Here is a 22,226-nt window from a genome sequence, read left to right on the forward strand (position 1 = left end):
ACCATATAACAATTACAGCATGGAAACAGGCCATCTCGACCCTTCTAGTCCGTGCCGAACACATAATCTCCCCTAGTGCCATATACCTGCGCTCAGACCATAACCCTCCATTCCCTTCCCATCCATATAACTATCCAATTTATTTTTAAATGATAAAAACGAACCTGCCTCCACCACCTTCACTGGAAGCTCATTCCACACAGCTACCACTCTCTGAGTAAAGAAGTTCCCCTTCATGTTACCCCTAAACTTCAGTCCCTTAATTCTCATGTCATGTCCCCTTGTTTGAATCTTCCCTACTCTCAGTGGGAAAAGCTTTTCCACGTCAACTCTGTCTATCCCTCTCATCATTTTAAAAACCTCTATCAAGTCCCCCCTTAACCTTCTGCGCTCCAAAGAATAAAGCCCTAACTTGTTCAACCTTTCTCTGTAACTTAGTTGCTGAAACCCAGGCAACATTCTAGTAAATCTCCTCTGTACTCTCTCTATTTTGTTGACATCCTTCCTATAATTAGGCAACCAAAATTGTACACCATACTCCAGAATTGGCCTCACCAATGCCTTGTACAATTTTAACATTACATCCCAAATTCTATACTCAATGCTCTGATTTATAACGGCCAGCACACCAAAAGCTTTCTTTACCACCCTATCTACATGAGATTCCACTTTCAGGGAACTGTGCACAGTTATTCCCAGATCCCTCTGTTCACCTACATTCTTCAATTCCCTACCATTTACCATGTACGTCCTATTTTGATTTGTCCTGCCAAGATGTAGCACCTCACACTTATCAGCATTAAACTCCATCTGCCATCTTTCAGCCCACTCTTCCAACTGGCATAAATCTCTCTGTAGACTTTGAAACTCTACTTCATTACCCGCAACCCCACCTATCTTAGTATCAGCTGCATACTTACTAATCCAATTTACCACACCATCAACCAGATCATTGATGTACATGACAAACAACAGTGGACCCAACACAGATCCCTGTGGCACCCCACTCGTCACTGGCCTCCAACCTGACAAACAACCATCCACCATTACTCTCTGGCATCTCCCATTCAGGCACTGTTGAATCCATCTTGCTACTCCACCATTAATACCCAACCATTGAACCTTCTTAACCAACCTTCCATGAGGAACCTTGTCAAAGGTCTTACTGAAGTCCATATATACAACATCCACTGCTTTACCCTCATCAATTTCCCGAGTAACACCTTCAAAAAATTCAAGAAGATTAGTTAAACATGACCTTCCAGGCACAAATCCATGTTGACTGTTCCTAATCAGACCCTGTTTATCCAGATGCTTATATATATTATCTCTAAGTATTCTTTCCATTAATTTTCCCACCACTGACGTCAAACTAACAGGTCTATAATTGCTAGGTTTACTCTTAGACCCCTTTTTAAACAATGGAACAACATGCGCAGTACGCCAATCCTCCGGCACTATTCCCGTTTCTGCCAGCCCACCAGCCATGACTTACTGAGCTGCAAGTCTAAGAATCCATTCAGTCATAATGTCCATACTAGCCTTCTAGAAACCAGTCTCTTCAGTGCACAACACGCATACTAGTGCTCCAGAGATGCACAGAAGGATTGACGATCCTCCTTTATTACTGTGATCTGTAAAAAAAGATGAAAATGACTAAAATTGATTATCCGCCATCTCCCCCTTCTCTCTGATAGTCTGTCACCTGTTTTGGCAGAATTTCTGGCAGTTTCTAAGCTGCCAGCCTGCCAGGCCTGAGTTTATGAGCTGCCAGGCCTGTGCGATTGAGCTGCCAGGCCTGAGTGACTGAGCTGCCAGGCCTGAGTGACTGAGCTGCCAGGCCTGAGTGATTGAGCTGCCAGGCCTGAGCTGCCAGGCCTGAGTGACTGATCTGCCAGACCTGAGTCACTGAGCTGCCAGCCCAAGAATCAATTTGGCCCACAATGTCCATTCTAGCGGTGACATAACACATGAGAACCGAAGATGTGTCATGACCCAAAACATTGCCGATCCATATCCTCCAGAGATACTGTCTGACCCATTGAGTTACTCCAGCACTTTATGTTCTGCATAAGATTTCCTCTTCTGCAGTTCATTGTGTCTTCTGAGGTGATAGTATTTCTTTTGGCACAGCTCTATGTTGTGGGTGCTTCTCTATCTCTATAACTGAACAGTTCAATGGATGTCTCCTGCTAACATCCCCTGTCTCCTTTCATGCAACATGTTGTAAAGAATACTGTCATTATCAGAAAGGTACTCCGTCCCCTCCCCTACTTCTCTCACTGTCACTTCACCATCAGATTCAGTTATGCAGGGTGCTTACATCAATTCTGCGACTTTAAGAAAATGAACTTCAATAATATGTTTTTATTTTTGGAAGTGGAGCACATCTGACTGGGTCAGCATTTATTGTTGATCCCTAATTGCTTCTTAAAAGGTGGTTTAAGCCATGTATTTGAACCACAGCTGTACATCAGGTAAAACTAATCCCCACAGTGCCGAGTAACAATGAAGGAATGGTAACATATTTCTAAGTCAGGATGGCGGGTGACATATACCTGCTGCACTTGTTTGTTTGTTTGTGGGGAGGAGGGGTGGGGTGGGTGTGGTGTATAATTTTGTCATTTTAAGAGGTGTTACTGGAGTAGCTCTGGTGAGTAATACAGTGCCTTTTTAAAATGGTATACATTGCAGCCTCAGCGCATCAGCAGCAGAAGGAACACACATTTAGGATGGTGAATGGAGTACCAATTTAGTGGATGGTATCAAGTTACCCAAGGATTGTTGATGTAGGCAAGTGCAGGGAAGTGGAGAGTATTTTATCAGTCTTCTGACGTACCTTTTAGATGGTGTCAAAAGCCTTGAGGTGTCAGGAGATGTATTTTACTTCGGAGTCGCGTGAGTGACTACGTGAAGACCCCGTCCAGCACGCATGCGTGACATAGCGTCTCATGCAGTGCACAGCGACAGACGGGAGTACGAGCTCTCCCGCAACAATTTGAAAACGGACCTTCAGGTAAGCAAATCTTACTCTGAGGACATGGTGTTTTCGAAACCCTGTTCTGTTTTATTTTTAAATAGGAATAGAACAGGGAAAACACCAAGGAAGGTCACTCCCGTCGGGCTGCTATGGACCAGGAGGGTTCCAGCAGTGGGGGGGCGACCGGCGGCACCTGGACCGCACAACGCTGCGGCCCATAGTCACCGACAGCATTCTGAGCCGAGCCCAGTGCCGCTAGCATAGCTCAAGGGAACGTTGGCAACCAACCGCAGTGGGCTGGATGTAAGGCACAACGGAAGTCGGACCGGCCAGTTCACTCAGAAGAGCCAGGCAGGGTAGACCCCCGCCCGAGCATGGCTAAAGGTGACCGTTTCAAGCCTTATGGAAAGGCTCATGGAGCAAAAGCTCCCGCGAGATTTGCTCCGGGAGATGGGGCAAGCTCACCAAGGGAGCACAAACACTCCTGCTCCAGTGCACTAACAGCACTGGCCATCGCATCTCCCCCAACTGAGGGGAGCATTGGCGACCAGGGTTGGGCTGGACAAGAAGAGTGGTCACTGGCTGAAGAAAATCGGGAGTATGCTTGAGGTACAGGACCATGAAGAGCTGCTGGGTGTCGTGACACTGGGAGCGGGACGGCCGTTACAGCCAAAACTGGCGGCCAGCTTATTACCTGTCCTTGAAACCTCTCCAAGCCAGGTAGTCATTGAGGCGTTGGATTTTATCACATCTCCCCAAAATTGCATTTGCTCAATCTGCCTGCCATTATTGGGGTTACATTGAGCAGGGTATTTAACCCAAAAAACTTAAAATTCCAAAAAAAATGTAGATACCCCTGACGTCGGCTATCACTTCACATGCTCATTCCATGGACAGGGTTGACATGCCAAAAAACCCTGGCTCGACTGTGTAACACAGTATGTGATTGGCAACCTCCAGAAGGAGGTCATAAGACCTGCCCTCAACCTCAAAAATTTGCACGACTGTGTAGAACGCCAACCTCAGAACCACAGATACCATATAACCACATAACCATATAACAATTACAGCATGGAAACAGGCCATCTCGGCCCTACAAGTCCGTGCCGAACAATTATTTTCCCTTACCCACCTGCCTGCACTCATACCATAACCCTCCATTCCCTTCTCATCCATATGCCTATCCAATTTATTTTTAAATGATACCAACAAACCTGCCTCCACCACTTCCACTGGAAGCTCATTCCACACCGTTACCACTCTCTGAGTAAAGAAGTACCCCCTCATGTTACCCCTAAACTTCTGTCCCTTAATTCTAAAGTCATGTCCTCTTGTTTGAATCTTCCCTATTCTCAAAGGGAAAAGCTTGTCCACATCAACTCTGTCTATCCCTCTCATCATGTTAAAGACCTCTATCAAGTCCCCCTTAACATTCTGCGCTCCAGAGAATAAAGACCTAACTTATTCAACCTTTCTCTGTAACTTAGTTGTTGAAACCCAGGCAACATTCTAGTAAATCACCTCTGTACTCTCTCTATTTTGTTGAAATCCTTCCTATAATTGGGCGACCAAAATTGTACACCATACTCCAGATTTGGTCTCACCAATGCCTTGTACAATTTTGACATTACATCCCAGCTTCTATATTTAATGCTCTGATTTATAAAGGCTAGCATACCAAAAACTTTCTTTACCACCATATCTATATGAGATTCCACCTTCAAGGAACTATGCTCGGTTATTCCCAGATACCTCTGTTCAACTGCATTCTTCAATTCCCTACCATTTACCATGTACGTTCTATTTTGATTTGTCCTGCCAAGGTGTAGCATTTATCAGCATTAAACTGCATCTGCCATCTTTCAGCCCACTCTTCCAAATGGCCTAAATCACTCTGTAGACTTTGGAAATCCTCTTCATTATCCACAACACCCCCTATCTTGGTATCATCTGATACTTACTAATCCAATTTACCACCCCTTCATCCAGATCATTGATGTACATGACAAACAACAAAGGACCCAACACAGATCCCTGAGGCACCCCACTAGTCACGTGCCTCCAACCCGACAAACAGCCATCCACCATTACCCTCTGGTGTCTCCCATTCAGCCACTGTTGAATCCATCTTGCTACTCCTGCATTTATACCCAACAGTTGAACCTTCTTAACCAACCTTCCATGAGGAACATTGTCAAAGGCCTTACTAAATAAAGTCCATATAGACAACATCCACTGCTTTACCCTCGTCAATTTCCCTAGTAACCTCTTCAAAAAATTCAGAAAATTAGTCAAACATGACCTTCCAGGCACAAATCCATGTTGACTGTTCCTAATCAGACCCTGTTTATCCAGATGCTTATGTATATTATCTCTAAGTATCTTTTCCATTAATTTGCCCACCACTGAAATCAAACTAACAGGTCTATAATTGCTAGGTTTACTCTTAGAACCGTTTTTAAACAATGGAATAACATGCGCAGTACGTCAATCCTCGGGGACTATTCCCGTTTCTAATGACATTTGAAATATTTCTGTATCTCCAATGGACCAATTTTATCCCTCGTTATCCTTTTGCTATTAATATAGCTGTAGAAACAACCTCATGTCTTCTTTTAGCTTTTCTAATTTCTTTCTTAAGATTTTGTTTACATTCCTTATACTCCTCAAGCACCTCATTTACTTCATGCTGCCTATAATTATTGTAGATCTCCCTCTTTTTCCGAACAAGATGTCCAATTCCCCTTGAAAACCAGGGCTCTTTCCAATTTTTACTGTTTCCTTTCAACCGAAAAGGAACATAAAGATTCTGTACTCTTAAAATTTTCCCCTTAAATGTCCTCCTACATCTCTTCTACATCTTTCCCATAAAACAAAATGTCCCAGTTCACACCTTTTAAATCATTTCGCATCTCATCAAAAGCCTTTCTCCAATCAAAAATCTCAACCCTAGGTCCAGTTCTGACCCTCTCCATAATTATATTGAAACTAATGGTATTGTGATCACTGGACCCGAAGTGCTCCCCAATGCATACCTCCGCAACCTGTCCCATCTCATTTCCTAACAGGAGGTCCATCACTACCCCTCCTCTAGTAGGTACCTCTATGTATTGCTGCAAAAAACTATCCTGCACACATTTTACAAACTCCAAACCATCCAGCCCATTTACAGAATGTATTTCCTAGTCTGTGTGGAAAGTTGAAATCTCCCACAATCACTACCTTGTGCTTACTACTAATACCTGCTATCTCCTTACATATTTGCTCTTCCAATTCTCGATCCCCATTTGGCGTTCTATAATATACCCCTATAAGTGTTGCTACACCTTTCCCACTTCTCAGTTCCACCCAAATAGCCTCCCTAGATCAGCCCTCCAATCTATCCTGCCAAAGCACTGCTGTAATATCTTCCCTGACTAGCAATACAACACCTCCACCTCTTGCCCCTCCCATTCTATCACACCTGAAGCTACGAAATCTTGGAATATTTAGTTTCCAATCACAGCCCTCCTGCAACCATGTTTCATTTATCGCCACATCATGATTTCACCACTTTCCAAATGTGCTGCTATCCCATCTTTAATAACTGACTCTAGCAGTTTCCCCAGTTAGTCTAACATCGGTAGTGGGGAAACTGCTAGAGTCAGTTATTAAAGATGGGATAGCAGCACATTTTGGAAAGTGGTGAAATCATTGGACAAAGTCAGCATGGATTTACGAAAGGTAAATCATGTCTGACGAATCAAAGAATTTTTCGAGGATGTAACTAGTAGCGTGGATAGGGGGAGAACCAGTGGATGTGGTGTATCTGGACTTCCAGAAGGCTTTCGACAAGGTCCTCTGTTTATTATCCAAACTTTTTGGGGGTTCAGTATTGATGTGGATAGAGAAGTGGCTGGCAAACAGGAAGCAAAGAGTAGGAGTAAACGGGTCCTTTTCACAATGGCAGGCAGTGACTAGTGGGGTACCCCAAGGCTCAGTACTGGGACCCCAGCTATTTACATTATATATTAATGATCTGGATGAGGGAATAGAAGGCAATATCTCCAAGTTTGCGGATGACACTAAGCTGGGGGGCAGTGTTAGCTGTGAGGAGGATGCTAGGAGACTGCAGGGTGACTTGGATAGGCTGGGTGAGTGGGCAAATGTTTGGCAGATGCACTATAATGTGGATAAATGTGAGGTTATCCATTTTGGTGGCAAAAACAGGAAAGCAGACTATTATCTAAATGGTGGCTGATTGGGAAAGGGGGAGATGCAGCGAGACCTGGGTGTCATGGTACACCAGTCATTGAAGGTAGGCATGCAGATGCAGCAGGCAGTAAAGAAAGCGAATGGTATGTTAGCTTTCATTGCAAAAGGATTTGAGTATAGGAGCAGGGAAGTTCTACTGCAGTTGTACAGGGTCTTGGTGAGACCACACCTGGAGTATTGCGTACAGTTTTGGTCTCCAAATCTGAGGAAGGACATTATTGCCATAGAGGGAGTGCAGAGACGGTTCACCAGACTGATTCCTGGGATGTCAGGACTGTCTTATGAAGAAGTAGTGGATAGATTTGGTTTATAATGTCTAGAAGTTAGGAGATTGAGGGGGGATCTTATAGAAACTGACAAAATTCTTAAGGGGTTGGACAGGCTAGATGCAGGAAGATTGCTCCCGATGTTGGGGAAGTCCAGGACAAGGGGTCACTGCTTAAGTATAAAGGGGAAATCCTTTAAAACCGAGATGAGAAGAACTTTTTTCACACAGAGAGTGGTGAATCTCTGGAATCTCTGCCACAGAGGGTAGTTGAGGCCAGTTCATTGGCTATATTTAAGAGGGAGTTAGATGTGGCCCTTGTGGCTAAGGTGATTAGGGGGTATGGAGAGAAGGCAGGTACGGGATACTGAGTTGGGTGATCAGCCATGATCATATTGAATGGCGGTGCAGGCTCGAAGGGCCGAATGGCCTACTCCTGCACCTAATTTCTATGTTTCTATGTTTCTATACTTTCAGGTGTCTATCCAGACTCTAAGCTCATCCACCTTTCTTACGCTCCTAGCATTAAAATATGCACATTTAAGAAAACCCCCCCGCCGCTTATTCTCTGTTTATTTCCTTTTTCTTCTTTCTCCTCGTGTCCGAGTGCTTCCCTATTCTGCTTCCTGCCTCCCATTATGTCTACTAGCTTTCTCTATTTGAGTCCATCGCCCCAACCTTTCTAGTTTAAAGTCTCCCCAGTAGCCTTTGCCAATTTCCCCGCCAGGATATTGGTTCCCCTTGGTTTCAAGTGCTACCCATCCTTTCTGTACAGGTCCCACCTTCCCCAAAAGAAGTCCCAATGATCCAGAAACTTGAATCCCTGCCCTCTGCACCAGTCTTTCAGCCACGCATTTATCCTCCACCTCGCTCCATTGCTACTCGCAATGTCGCGTGGCACAGGCAGTAATCCTGAGATTGTTATCTTTTTGGTCCTTTTCCTTAACTCTCCTCCCAACTCCCTAAATCCTCCCTTCAGGACCTTTTCCCTTTTTTTAACCTATGTCATTGGTACCTTTATGTACCACGACTTCAGACTCCTCTCCCTCTGATTTCAGGATATCTTGGACGCATTGAGACACGTCCGAGACCTTGGCACCAGGGAGGCAGACCACCATCCTGGACTCCCTACTGTGTCCACAGAATCGCCTAACCGACCCCCTAACAATAGAGTCCCCAATTACTATTACCCTCTTCTTTTTGTCCCTACCTTTCGGAGCAACAAGACCGGTCTCTGTGGTGGAGGCCCGTCCGCTGTCGCTACCCCCGGGCAAGGTGTACCGACATTGGAGTATTCAATCGTACCTGCCACTGCCCCTTGCCCTTCCTTTGCATGACCCACATGTCTCTCTCCCGTGGTTTTGGAGTGACCACCTCCCTATAACTCCTCTCTATGACCTCCTCACTCTCCCTGACCAGACAGAGGTCATCGAGCTGCTGCTCCTGGATCCTAATACGGTCCCTTAGGAGCCCCATCTCGATGCACCTGGTGCAGATGTGGACGTCTGGAGGGCCATCCGACGCCATGACCTCCCACATCTGACATCCAGAACAGTACACTGCTCTGACTGTCATTCTCCCGCCTTACCCTGGATCCGATACAAGTACAATACAATAGAAACTGCTGGGAGAAATCAGCAGGTATCTGACTCACAACAACTGCTCCCTCTTGACCTTTAAACTGTACCTTTATTATATAAACAAAAAGCACTGTACCTTTACTAAAGCACTGTACCCTTAGCTCACTGTACCTTTACTAAAGCACTGTACCTTTAGCCCATTGTACCCTTGGCTCACTGTACCTTTACTAAAGCACTGTACCTTTAACCAGAAAGCAGAAATGCTAAGCTGAGGTTGCACCCAATCAGCTGCTTCCTCTAGTCTACTTCCACCAATCAGCGGCTTCCACCAGAACCCTCCCTATGAAGTGTGGAACGTTACAAATTTTGGTAAGCCCCGACCCTCCTCCACTCACTCCAACGGTTCCCGGGCCTCTGTGAAAGCAAGCCCCGCGCTCGATTTAAATACTCACAGCCCTGACCCTCCTCCACTTGTTCCAATGGTTCCCGGGCCTCTGTGAAAGCAAGCCCCACGCTCGATTTAAATACTCACAGCCCTGACCCTTCTCCACTCGCTCCAATGGTTCCCGAGCCTCTGTGAAAGCAAGCCCCGCACTCGATTTAAATACTCACAGCCCTGACCCTCCTCCACTCGCTCCAACGGTTCCCGGGCCTCTGTAGATCCTGCTATTTGGCAAAGAATGACCAAATCAAGCCTAAGATCTGGATGAAGAATCCAAGGCATTTGGCCTCATGAGGGCAGGACCTGGAATGAGCAAACCACGCAAAAACCCAGACAGCAGTACCTCTACGCATCCACCAGTAGGGGTCTACTTCATGGTACTGGTGAAAGCTCGGGGCCCACCTACCGTCCCCGCAAGGCTTTCAGGACAGGGCCCAGAGCGGGCCCCCATGGAAAATGTGCCATCCCCCTAAAACACCACCCCGACAGACAAGGAACCAGAAACCAAATAAATGAACACACCACTAAACAACAGCAGAGGTAGGTGGGTAGGTTCCTACCATCACATAAAAGGTGAGGGGATTGTGGGGGGGGGGGGGGGGGGGGGGGGGGGGGGGGAACTACACCTGGTCATGAAGAACTATCACACTTGGTAGTTATGTACCAAAAAATAATTCAAGGATAAAAATTGAATTTAAGAAAGACTTGCCACCAGTTCAGCATGCACCCCAAAGGGGTTTTACACTCTCACTAAAAATAAACCATGAGGGACGAGCTGAACTGGAGAAGGCATACAAAGGGGTCATAAAGAAGTCCAAATATGAAACTTTGGAATTCGTATTAAATTTACTAAAAAAACTAAAAAGATGGTGAATGTCGCACCATCATTGACTTAACTACATTGAATACTTTTGTCAGGTATAGAAACATAGAAACATAGAAAATAGGTGCAGGAGTAGGCCATTCGGCCCTTCGAGCCTGCACCGCCATTCAATATGATCATGACTGATCATCCAACTCCGTATCCTGTACCGGCCTTCTCTCCATACCCCCTGTTCCCTTTAGCCACAAGGGCCATATCTAACTCCCTCTTAAATATAGCCAATGAACTGGCCTCAACTACCTTCTGCAGCAGAGAATTCCAGAGATTCACCACTCTCTGTGTGAAAAATATTTTCCTCATCTCGGTCCTAAAAGATTTCCCCTTTATCCTTAAACTGTGACCCCTTGTTCTGGACTTCCCCAACATCGGGAACAATCTTCCTGCATCTAGCCTGTCCAACCCCTTAAGAATTTTGTAAGTTTCTATAAGATCCCCCCTCAACCTTCTAAATTCTAGTGAGTACAAACCGAGTCTATCCAGTCTTTCTTCATAATACAGTCCTGACATCCCAGGAATCAGTCTGGTGAACCTTCGCTGTACTCCCTCTATGGCAAGAACTTTAATGGAAAACATTTGTAACTGCCAAACAATGGATTTCCTAGGGATACTTTATGGTAGGCATCGACTTAAAAGATGCATACTATTCAGTACCCATACATAAAGATCATCGGAGATACCTAAAATTTTACCTGGATGGGGTAACTATGGTAGTACAAATTATTGATTAATGAGCTAAATATGAGCCAAAACTTTTTTCCAAGATATTTAAACTAGCCCTGACACTATTAAGGAAACATAATGTCATGACATATCTTGATGATATTTAACAACAGACAAAACCATGGAATTAGCTAATTCAGCAGCATTAGCTACTAAAAACTTATTTAGCCTGGGCTTTAACATACAATCCAGATAAATCTACATTGACACCACAACTATGGACAACTGGTATTCAATTAACTCAGTCCACATGGCTATAACGTTGCCAAAAGGAAAGTCAGCAGAATTCGCACAAACCTGTAACAAATTAATGGTTAACAATCAACCAACCATTTGACAAAATGGCAAGAGTAATTGGGAAATTAATAGCAGCATTACCAGCAACTTAACTTGGACCTTTCCATTAGAGCAAAGGTGCTAGCGTTTTAAACAAAATAACCCATATCCAGAACATGTGGTAGATGGACTAATCTAGAGTAATCACCACTACAGACACTGGACATAAAACCTAGTTGGAAATGTTGGGTGCGTTCTATGGGTTAAAAGCATATTGTTCAATAGTGCACCATTTTGCATGTTCGTTTACAATTTGACAATATCACAGTGGTGGCCTATACTAACCACATGGGCGGAATAAAATTGATATCATCTGACAATTTGATCAACAAAATCTGGTAATGGTGTGTCGTCAAACATATTTGGCTGTCAGCAACTTACCTACCAAGTAAGCTAAATACTGTGGCAGACATGTTAAACTTCAAAGTATTTGCTGAAATTACAAAGCAATATGGAACACCAGATATCGATTTCTTTGCATCCCGACTGAATCACCACATACCGATGTGTGTCGCTTGGGTACCAGACCTTGAGGCAGTGGCAATGGATACATTCTCGCTGAAAGTAATCTCTATGTCCCCCCCCCCCCCCCCCCCCCTCCCTTTCTGCCTCAAACAGTCAGGTACTAACGCAAAATACAGATAAACTTTGCTTCGGACTTTTTGGTAGTACCCGACTGGCCTACACAGCCATGATTCCCAGTGATCCTTATCAGGGTCATTGAAACCCATGACCATTCCCCACGGACCAGATCTACTGATCCACCCTGTGTCAGGTGAAAGTCACCCATGCCATGACAGAATAAGCCTACTGGGTTGCAGATTCCCAAAAAGACGTTTTGATGGACCTGGGATTGTCAAATAGGACCATGGACACGATGACAGCATCTCACCGACTTCCACCAAGAAACAATATCTCTCCAGGATAAGAATATGGGAAACATACTGCTCGAGAACAGAGACAACCTACTAATCAACCACCGCATCTATGTACTGGAGTTCCTGGCCAGCCTTCACCATGATGAAGGTCTGAACTATAGCACTATCAAATGTGCTAGAAGTTCATTGTCAGCCTATCTAAGACAGGCACCAAAGGAAACAAGCCATAGGTCTCGTCCACTGGTGGCCAAATTAATGAGAGGTACCTTCTATTCAAAACCCCTAGATCTAGATATACCAAGATTTGGGATGTCAGCGTTGTCCTGACATACCCAATCGATGGCCACCAGCCAGATCCCTTACTCTGAAAACAGCTATCCTGTATACAGCCATGCTGATGGCTTAGTCTCAGCATAAGGGTCCTGTCTTTTTACCTACTCAGACTGGACAATATGGTCGTAACATCAGGCCAAATAACATTCACCATTCAGGAGGTGGTAAAACAGAGTAGACCAGGAACTTCAGGACTCATTATGGAATTCCAGGCGTACCCACCTGACCATCGTTATATGTCATGACTCACCTTCTCCAATATATCAATACTACCTAAAATTCCCGAGGGAGACAAAAATGGGTCAGCCACAAAAAAGCCACTGGGTCAGGGTACCGAGTCAAACCATCTCTAGATGGCTCAAACAGGTATTGGGAGCTGCTGGAGTGGATACCGATATTTACACATCTCACTCCACCAGAGCAGCATCCACGTTGGTGGCTAATAGTATGGATGTGCCACTGGACCTAAACTGGTAACAGCAGGGTGGTCCATGGGAAGAACTTTCAAACATTCTACAACAAGCCATTATAAAACCTGTTTCACTTGCAGAGAGAATTTTAGATGCTGCAAAAAATATATATAATTTAGCCCAGTGGAGCATTAATTTCTTTGTTATTATTTTCAAATAATACCATTGTTGTTTTACAAACGGATTCATGTTTGTTTACGATAACATACTTCCTCCCTTGGATGACTTCGGCAGCGAGTGAAGTATGGACTGTTACACGGTTTGAAATCACAGACCTTTAAAATCTTCACGTAGTCACTCACGTGACTCCGAAGTAAAATAGTAAGATTAAACGAGAACTTACCAGTTTGAAGTTTGATCTGTATTTTATGTGGAGTTACGATGAGGGATTACGTGCCCTCCACTCCCACCCTCAATTATAGAGATCAACTGGTAACTTAGTTCTCCTTATCTTTACTATGTTTATTTCAATTATTGTGTTTGCTGTGATTCTACACCACTGCTTTGAATTATGTCGCGCATGGGTTCTTCACGTAATCCCTCATCGTAACTCCTCATAAAATACAGATCAAACTTCAAACTGGTAAGTTCTCATTTAATCTTACTATTATATGCCACAGAATATCTAGCCTCTCACTAGCTCTTGTGACCACGGTATTTAGGTGGCCAGTCCAGCTGAGTTTTAATCAGTGATGATCTCTAGAAAGTGGAAGATGGGAGAATATGTGACGTTGATGTCTTTGGTTGCTAAAGGTAGATGATTAAACTAACACTGTAGATGATACTTGTACTGCACAAATGTCCATGCCACTCATCAATCTATATCTGTATGGAACAAAGTCAAGTCAAGTCAAGTTGAGTTGATTGTCATATACATAAGTACGTGAGGTACAGGCACAATAAAAAAAAAATACTTGCAGCAACATCATATGCACATAAATCCAACAACACATAATATTTAAATAATAAAGTTTAGAATACAATGAAAGGGAAAAATAAGCAAACTGTTGTGTTGCATTGCTAAGGTAAGATTAGGGTTGTGCATGTTGGTTCAAGACTGTAGGAAAGTAAATGTTCCTGAACCTGGTTAAGTGGCATTTAGGGCTTTTGTACCTTTTGCTAGACGATAGCAGAGAGAAGAGGGCATGGTCAGAATGGTGAGAATACTTGATGATAGATGTTACTTTCTTGAGGAAGAACATCATGCAGATTATTTTGATGGTGAAGAAAGCTGTGCCCATGATGGACTAGGCTGAATCCATCACACTGCAACCTCCTCCTTTCTTGTGTGTTCAGTAGTCAAGAGATATTTATTGTTCTGTAATGGCAACAAAACAATGGAATTCTTACTGGATGCAGATTTCCGGCCCATTAATGCAAAATACATACAGATAAAACAATCAATGATGCAATAAATAATGATCAGTAATTCTAGGTAACCAGACCATGATAATGCAAAACCCATGAGAATTGGCATACCAAGCTGTAATGAGATTAATCCTGTGGTGCCAAATTTGTTTCTTGATCTATGCTGCTTGTCTTATTAGGGAGAGTTGGACACGAAGACCACAATTATTCTCTCCTACATGGGAATCCATGATCTGAAATCATGGCCCAATTACATAGTGTAATATGGTGTTGATGAACAGCATGAACTGGAGGATTCATATTTTAAAATCACCGACAGACACATTTATTAATTTAATGAAGATACTTACCTTTAAATTGGATCATCCATCATTTATTTTGTTTCTGAAGAAGGCCAAATGTGCCAAATAGTAAGAAGAATATCACAATGATTATCTTATCAAATGGTTTTTAGTTTAGTTTAGAGATAAGCGTTTTAGTTTTGTTTAGAATGCAAGGACAGCACAGAGCTTGTCGGAGGGGCAGAGGAACAACTACAGGACTGTTTGGAGTCTGTAGACTGGGCAATGTTCAAGAACTCGGCAACGGGCTTGAACGAATACACCACAGTCATTACAGACTTCATTAAGAAATGTGTGGAGGACTGCATCCCTACAAAAACCTTCCTGGTGTTTCCCAATCAGAAACCTTGGATGAACTTTGAGATCCGCACTCTTCTGAAGACCAGACACTGGGCATTCATGTCTGATGATATAGTGGTCTACAAGAAGTCCAGATACGATCTTGGTAAGGCCATCAAAAAGGCCAAAAGGGACCTTCTCCAAACTGGAGGATGAGACAGATGTTCTGCAGCTGTGGCGGGGCCGGAATGCAATCACCTCCTGAAATGCGAAACCAGGAGGCAGCTCGAATGTCGGCGAAACATCACTCCCTGATGAGCTCAATGCGTTTTACGCACGCTTTAATAGGGAGAACACCGATGTGCCTTCCTGAGCCCCCATTCGTTGTGATGGTATTTCAGTGTCTGTCACAGAGGCCGACGTCAGGAAATCCTTCAGAGGGGTAAAACCTCGAGAAGCACGTGGACCTGATGGTATACACGGTCGTGTTCTAAAAATCTGTGCGGCCCAACTGGCTGGAGTTTTTACCGACATTTTCAACAAAAGGGGTTCTGAAATGCTATATTTTATGTTTTAACACAGATACTCTCACCACATGTAGAAAACATGCGGGATAGGAATCAGGAAACATAATCTGTAGAACTAGGCTCAAATACTGGAATTAGGCCAGGGTTAGGCTGGCAAGTTCACTATTGATTAGCACAGACATAACGTTCTAAACATTTTCCTTCAGTGAAATAATTTTCTATGATTCTATATCAATTTAATTTAACATTGGATAATTATGTGATTGTGAGTACTTGCAGCTCAACCAGTCAACAATATCTATGCTTAACACAAGGATAAACTGTATTTATTTTTGTATGAAAGTAATTAGCAAAGCAATTCTGGTTGCAATAAGAAATCAAGAGCAGGAACAACTAAGATTCTCCATCTCAGTCTATCGTTTAATGCGGCCATACATCTTTAGACCAGTGAAACAAACCAAATTAGATTTGCTGATCACTTTTATTACCTTAAAATCTGTTCTTTATGGGTAATGAATTACTTTGAACATTTATTTACACAAACATTAAAGCCAGTCTGTGCATGGTCCCTGAGATAGAAATGAAATAAATAACAAAATCAATCTGTATTTGATGATGTTACTTAAGGAGCGGGTATTAACATTATATCTGGAGAACTCCTTATTCTTCTTCAAATTGTGCCCCAATGTAGAAATAACACCAGCCCTTGCATCTCACCTCCATTCAAGGACCCCAACAGCCCTTATAGGTGAGAAAGGTGTTCACTTGCATCTATTCCAACAACGTCTACTGCATTTGGTGCTTTCAATATGACGTCCTCTACATCAGCGAGACCAAGGGTCAACGAGGTGATAATTTTGACAAACACTTGCACTCTGTCCATCAAGGGTTGGAGCTCCCAGTTACTAGCCATTTCAATTCCCCTTCTTAAACCATCGTTTCTATCCTTGGCCATCTTTATTGCCAAGGTGAGACTACACACAAACTGGAAGAATAGCATCTCATGATACACATGGGTAGCTTTCAACCTGTGGACTTTAGAGATACAGTGTGGAAAAAGGCCCTTTGGCCCACCGGTCCGTTCTGACTGGTGTTCACCGCATAAACTAATTCTACACCCTAAGGACATTTATTTACCAAAGCCAATTAACCTACAAACTTGTACATATTTGTAGTCTGGGAGGAAACCCGAGCCCTTAGAGAAACCCACACGGTCACAGGAAGAATATACAAACTCTGTACGGACAGGACCTAGTCAGGATAGAACCCGTGTGCCTGGCATTATAAGGCAGCAAATTTACCACTGTGTAACTATGCTCCCGTAATGGTATGAACATCGAATTCTCCAATATCAAGTAAACCCCTCAACCACTGTCTCATCCAACCTTATCGTCCCACCGTCCTCCCCCACCGTGTGCAACATCCTCCCACCTACACCATCACCCTAGGAGGGAACTCTGCTGCAACTCAACCTGCTGCTGGCAATTTAATGGGTATTTAACCATTGCCAAATGGACTTCAAATGTCTGCAGTGGCCAAAAGCCTAGTTAATTGGATGAAACAGATGAAAGGAGAATTAGGTTGTTGAACAATATGTTTACAACGGATAATTGCCAATATTTCATGATTACCATTACTGCATTTAGTGAACAATAATAGAGGTAATTCTGATTGCTATTCCTGAATTAATACAAGATACAGCTGATTACCCTAGCATGTTCTATGTTCTATGTATTACCCCAATTAATTTGCAAAACTCATTGTACATCCTGCAAATGAGTAAGAAGGCTGATTCACAAGAAACTACCAAAGCCAAGGCAACAATTTGGGATTTCGTTTTTTGGTCTGAAGAAGATTTAATTTGCATTAAGTTATTGACATAAGGCAATGTTTGATTTAACGTGAGATGCATCAGCCACTTAGAATGTTGATTAGATGGTTAAGTAGCATATCAGACAGACCAGCTGTTAGAGCTAATGGACATTACCCCAGAGGTTAATCAGCAGTTGGTGAGATCAGTGAAAGTAATGTCTCTGCCCATCAAATAGATAATATTTAACATTTAATTGTTGATGATAGAACACTTATTTTATATCATTTTACTAAAAATACCAAATAATAGATATTTGGAGTAAAATGTATTTTGTTCAGCAACATAAATGGGGGAGCTATTAATGTTCTGTTCAATTAGCTTTTCTGCACTGGTTAATCAACCATTTTGTGTAAAATAGCTCAATGGTAATCATCTTCATCTAACTGGAATACTTTCCAATTTGATTTCTAAAAAAGCAAAGGGAACACAAACGGCAGCTTATGAAAATACAGCAGCAGTATTATGTTGTTACCACTGTTGAATTATGATAGATGTAATTTTAGACAATAGGTGCAGGAGAGGCCATTCGGCCCTTCAAGTCAGCACCGCCATTCAATGTGATCATGGCTGATCATCCCCAATCAGTACCCCGTTCCTGACTTCTCCCCATATCCCCCCAGACTGCACTATTTTTAAGAGCCCTATTTAGCTCTCTCTTGAAAGCATCCAGAAAACTTGCCTCCAATGCCCTCTGAGGCAGAGGATTCCACACTCACCACTCTCTGTGAGAACTTAGTGTTCTCTGGATTATTGGTGAAGCAGAATTTATGACAATGATTAATACCATAAAATCTGAAAAAACACAGTTACCTTATATTTTTACAAATATATCACAAACAGTGCCACAACTGTATCCTATCTAATGTAAGTACTCATTAAAAACTGTACCAGTTTGGCACTAGTTTGTGTTAATAATTTAAAATTGCAATTGTATCAGATCAAAATATTTAAAAATGTTTTTGTGGAGCCAATCCACTTCAATGCACATCCAGTTACTCACACACTACAATAAGCTTATCCCACTCTGTACTCATTTAAACAAAAAAAAATTGTTCTATGAGAACTTTGAATTCTCAACCTTTGTTACATCTCCGCTTTAAATGTACATTAAATGTTTAAATTCCTATTATTTTCAGTTATCTCTCTGTCTCTCAAGTCATTACTCCATTATTAGTGATCATGGTGTCATCATGCACTGTTTAAAGTAATAATTACCAACATTGTAAATGTCAGATTCAATTTTGAGATTAAAATAAACTATTAGAACCAAGTTTAGCATCATACTTATCGATCATTTTGTCACATTGGTGGAATGTCCTGTCACATTACTGGATTCAGCAACCTAACGTGACCTTGTTACATGAGAAGAAGATTTTCTTTTCAAATCTGAGGTAACACTGCCATTAAAGATTCAATTATCATAATTCAGAGACAGTAGCAAACACTTGGAAGAATAACACGGTAACAGAAAAAATTGAGCGATTTTCTAACTATCTCTTTCAAAAAGCAAGATAACGGCAACTATTTAACATTTGCCAAAATATTTATATTCCTCTCTCTATAGTAAGTGATAGATTCATTCTTTGTAAATGCAGATGTGATTTGCTACACCATACACAGAAACAAAAGCTTCCCCTGTGAGCTAACTAATACCTTGATCGATAATGCATCTGAAAATAGGAAATAGTAGAATCTAATCGTGGAACCAATTATCATTTGTTTGAAAAAAATGAAAATGCTTCAGTTTAGTTGGCATTAAATTAAGGCATTAAAACCAGAAATTAAATAAATCCACATTAAATTAATATAAATTAAATTAAAACTAATAAATCGCAGTGACCATGAGTTTCCTATTCTATGTCACTATAATTCATTGCCCCACTCCCATTCTGCACCATCTGTACTTGGCCTTCTACATTGTAAGCTGAGCAACAGCACCTGTTCTTCTAACATTACAATATTGAGGATTCAATACTGATTTCAATAATTTCAGGTAAACCTCCTTCTTTCCTTAGATGCAGTATTTTTGCTTCAACTTGTTATACTTCACCTTTCTCTCTATCATTTATCTCTCCCTGTCCCCATTTCCTGGTCTTCATTGATCTTACTTGACCTGCTGAGCAGTGCCAGCATTCTTTGTTTTTATTTCACTTAGCTACGCAACTGCCATGCAGCAAAACCTCAACAAAGAACGTTGGAAATGCTCAGCAAGCTCAATATAACATCTTTAGTTCTTCATGAATAAAAGCTGAAAGTGCTGGAAATGCTCAGCATGTCAGACAGCAATTGTGGAAAGAGAAACAGTTAACATTTTTGGTTGAAGATATTTAATCAGAACTAAGAAATAAATAAAACAAGTTAATCAATGTAGCAGAAGATGTGGGAGAGACGGATGGTTAGACCACTGTGAATACAGTATCTCTAGGATGAAAGCATGATGAAAACCTAATCTGGCATTTGAGAGAGAAGCTACGATCAGTTTAGGTTTCTTTGTCCAAGTAAATTATTGCTAATGGTAAATCTGTGGGATTATCCTAGCAAACCACACTATGAAACATTTTAAGAAAAAATTAGAAACAAAGCCGAGTGTCTGCCAAAAATGGCCAGTTCTTATACAGGCAGAAGAAAATAATGAGTTATTCCAAAGTTAGAGAATTTTATCCTGAGCCTGGAAGGATGCAACATTGAGCATGTGAAGATGAATTGTTTCCCAAGCTTGCATTTGGTTTCATTGTGACAGTGCGGGAGACCACAGATTGAAAGGTCAGAATGGGAGTGAGATAGTTCATCATTCATTGAAGCTTTCATCTTCTTTACAGGTCAATGGGACTAACAGTTACAATAAATCTAAACTTGGCCTAAAGACACCACTTATTATCAAACACCTCAGTAACCTCTGACCTCAGATTCAAATTCCTATTGTAAAAGAACATGAAAATTCTGCTGCAAGGAAAAACTTGAAAACTTTGCAGAGCTATTTCAAAGTCTCTCACTGTCAGCAGAATTCTTTAACTATTTTGCTTAGGTAGCGAATCACATTTTATGGATAACTTCTATGTTTAACTTATCTTCATGTCCCTTTATCTTCTATCAATTCTTCCATCTGATTATTATGCTTTCTCTTTCAAGCATCAATTTCAATTATGTTATAGAAGAGTTGGAAATGTGTCTTAGCCTAAGAGTTACTTAGAGATTTTTACGGAAACTTGAAGTTTGAGCCTATAAACTTGCGCCTGTAATCTAATAAACAGGCTTGGCGGAGCATTTTTGCCATTAACCTGTCTTCCATTTTAACTCATTACTCATGGCCTAGGTTCAGATGCTTTGAACAATTAACACAGACACCTTCTTCACTGCACTATTTCCCAAGTAAAGATTTGCTATCATTACTTATTTAAGAATTCTAATACATTCTGTCCTTTACATCTGCCTCAACCATTACCCCTGGCAGCATGTTCCAGGCACTCACCACGCTTGGTATTAAAAAAAACTTGCCCTGCATATCTCTTTTAAACTTTGCCCCTTTCACATATGCCCTCTTGTATTTAATTTTTCTATCCTGCGGAAAATGTTGTGACTATCTACCCTATTTGTGCCATTTCAGCCAGTCTGATTATCTGCCTGTGAATTTACAAATAGAGATTGAAATGTGAGGGACCAACAAATAAAGTAATACCGCATGCTGAGGTCCACATCAGGGCTGTCTTAAATCAATGGGATAAGTTGGTACTTGAAGAACTGTACACCATAATTGATGGCCTTGAAACAATGTACCTCAAGGCCATTAGTCCATTAGACCTCCTTTGCCTGCTTCGCCATTCAACAAGATCATGGCTGATCATTTACCTTGGGATCACCCCCCTACATGAACAAAATGACAGGGTAAGATTCCCTTTGATTTTCTTACGACCTTTCAATCAATCACAATACACTGTGACTGTGTTTCCACAATCCTCTTTGACAGATAATTCCAAAAACTCACTGCCATTGGGACTTAATGTGGTTCCATAATGTACTGAATTGAGAATTGATTTACTTCATATCCTGCAAATAGCAGGATGGCAGAATTGTCACCGTTTCATTTAAATGGGGCTACTGACTGTCTTCAAAAGGTAAATGGAGCTAAAGACAGTGGGGAGGAGGCACAGATAGCGCAGGCAAAATCCCTGCCCATGGGCTACACTGATGGACTTGCACTGACATGGAGAATTATTTACTGTTTCCAAATATCTTTGGTGATTGTTTGTAAATGATCTAATACAACATACATGGTAAAACATAGGTCTTTATTCCATTTAGAAATACAGAGGATTTATGTTGCTCAGCCGTGCTCATGAAGCTCAGCATACGTTCTGCTAGCTGGCCGTCAGCATTAGTGTGGTACTGTAATACCATGTAATGGGTGGCATGCATTATATGTGTAGTGGAGATTATAGTAAATGGCATAGATTATTAAAGGTTAATCTACATCTTTCCTCTTAAAGAAGCAATGCATATAAAGAGTGGTTAGTGGAGTATATTGTTAAAAAAAAAGTATAGGGTGTGTGCATTTTTTACTTGTACATTGTGTGAGCACATAAAACAAAGCGGGTCATGCACAGCTCAAGTATAGCTGGTGAACTTTCCAATCAGCGGATTTGGCTTGCAGACATGACCTACATGTGTACAGAAGTACCCCTCGTGTGCCTCATCTTTCT

Source organism: Leucoraja erinacea, chromosome 6, assembly GCF_028641065.1.
Source record: "Leucoraja erinacea ecotype New England chromosome 6, Leri_hhj_1, whole genome shotgun sequence".
NCBI classification, from domain to species: Eukaryota; Metazoa; Chordata; class Chondrichthyes; order Rajiformes; family Rajidae; genus Leucoraja; species Leucoraja erinaceus.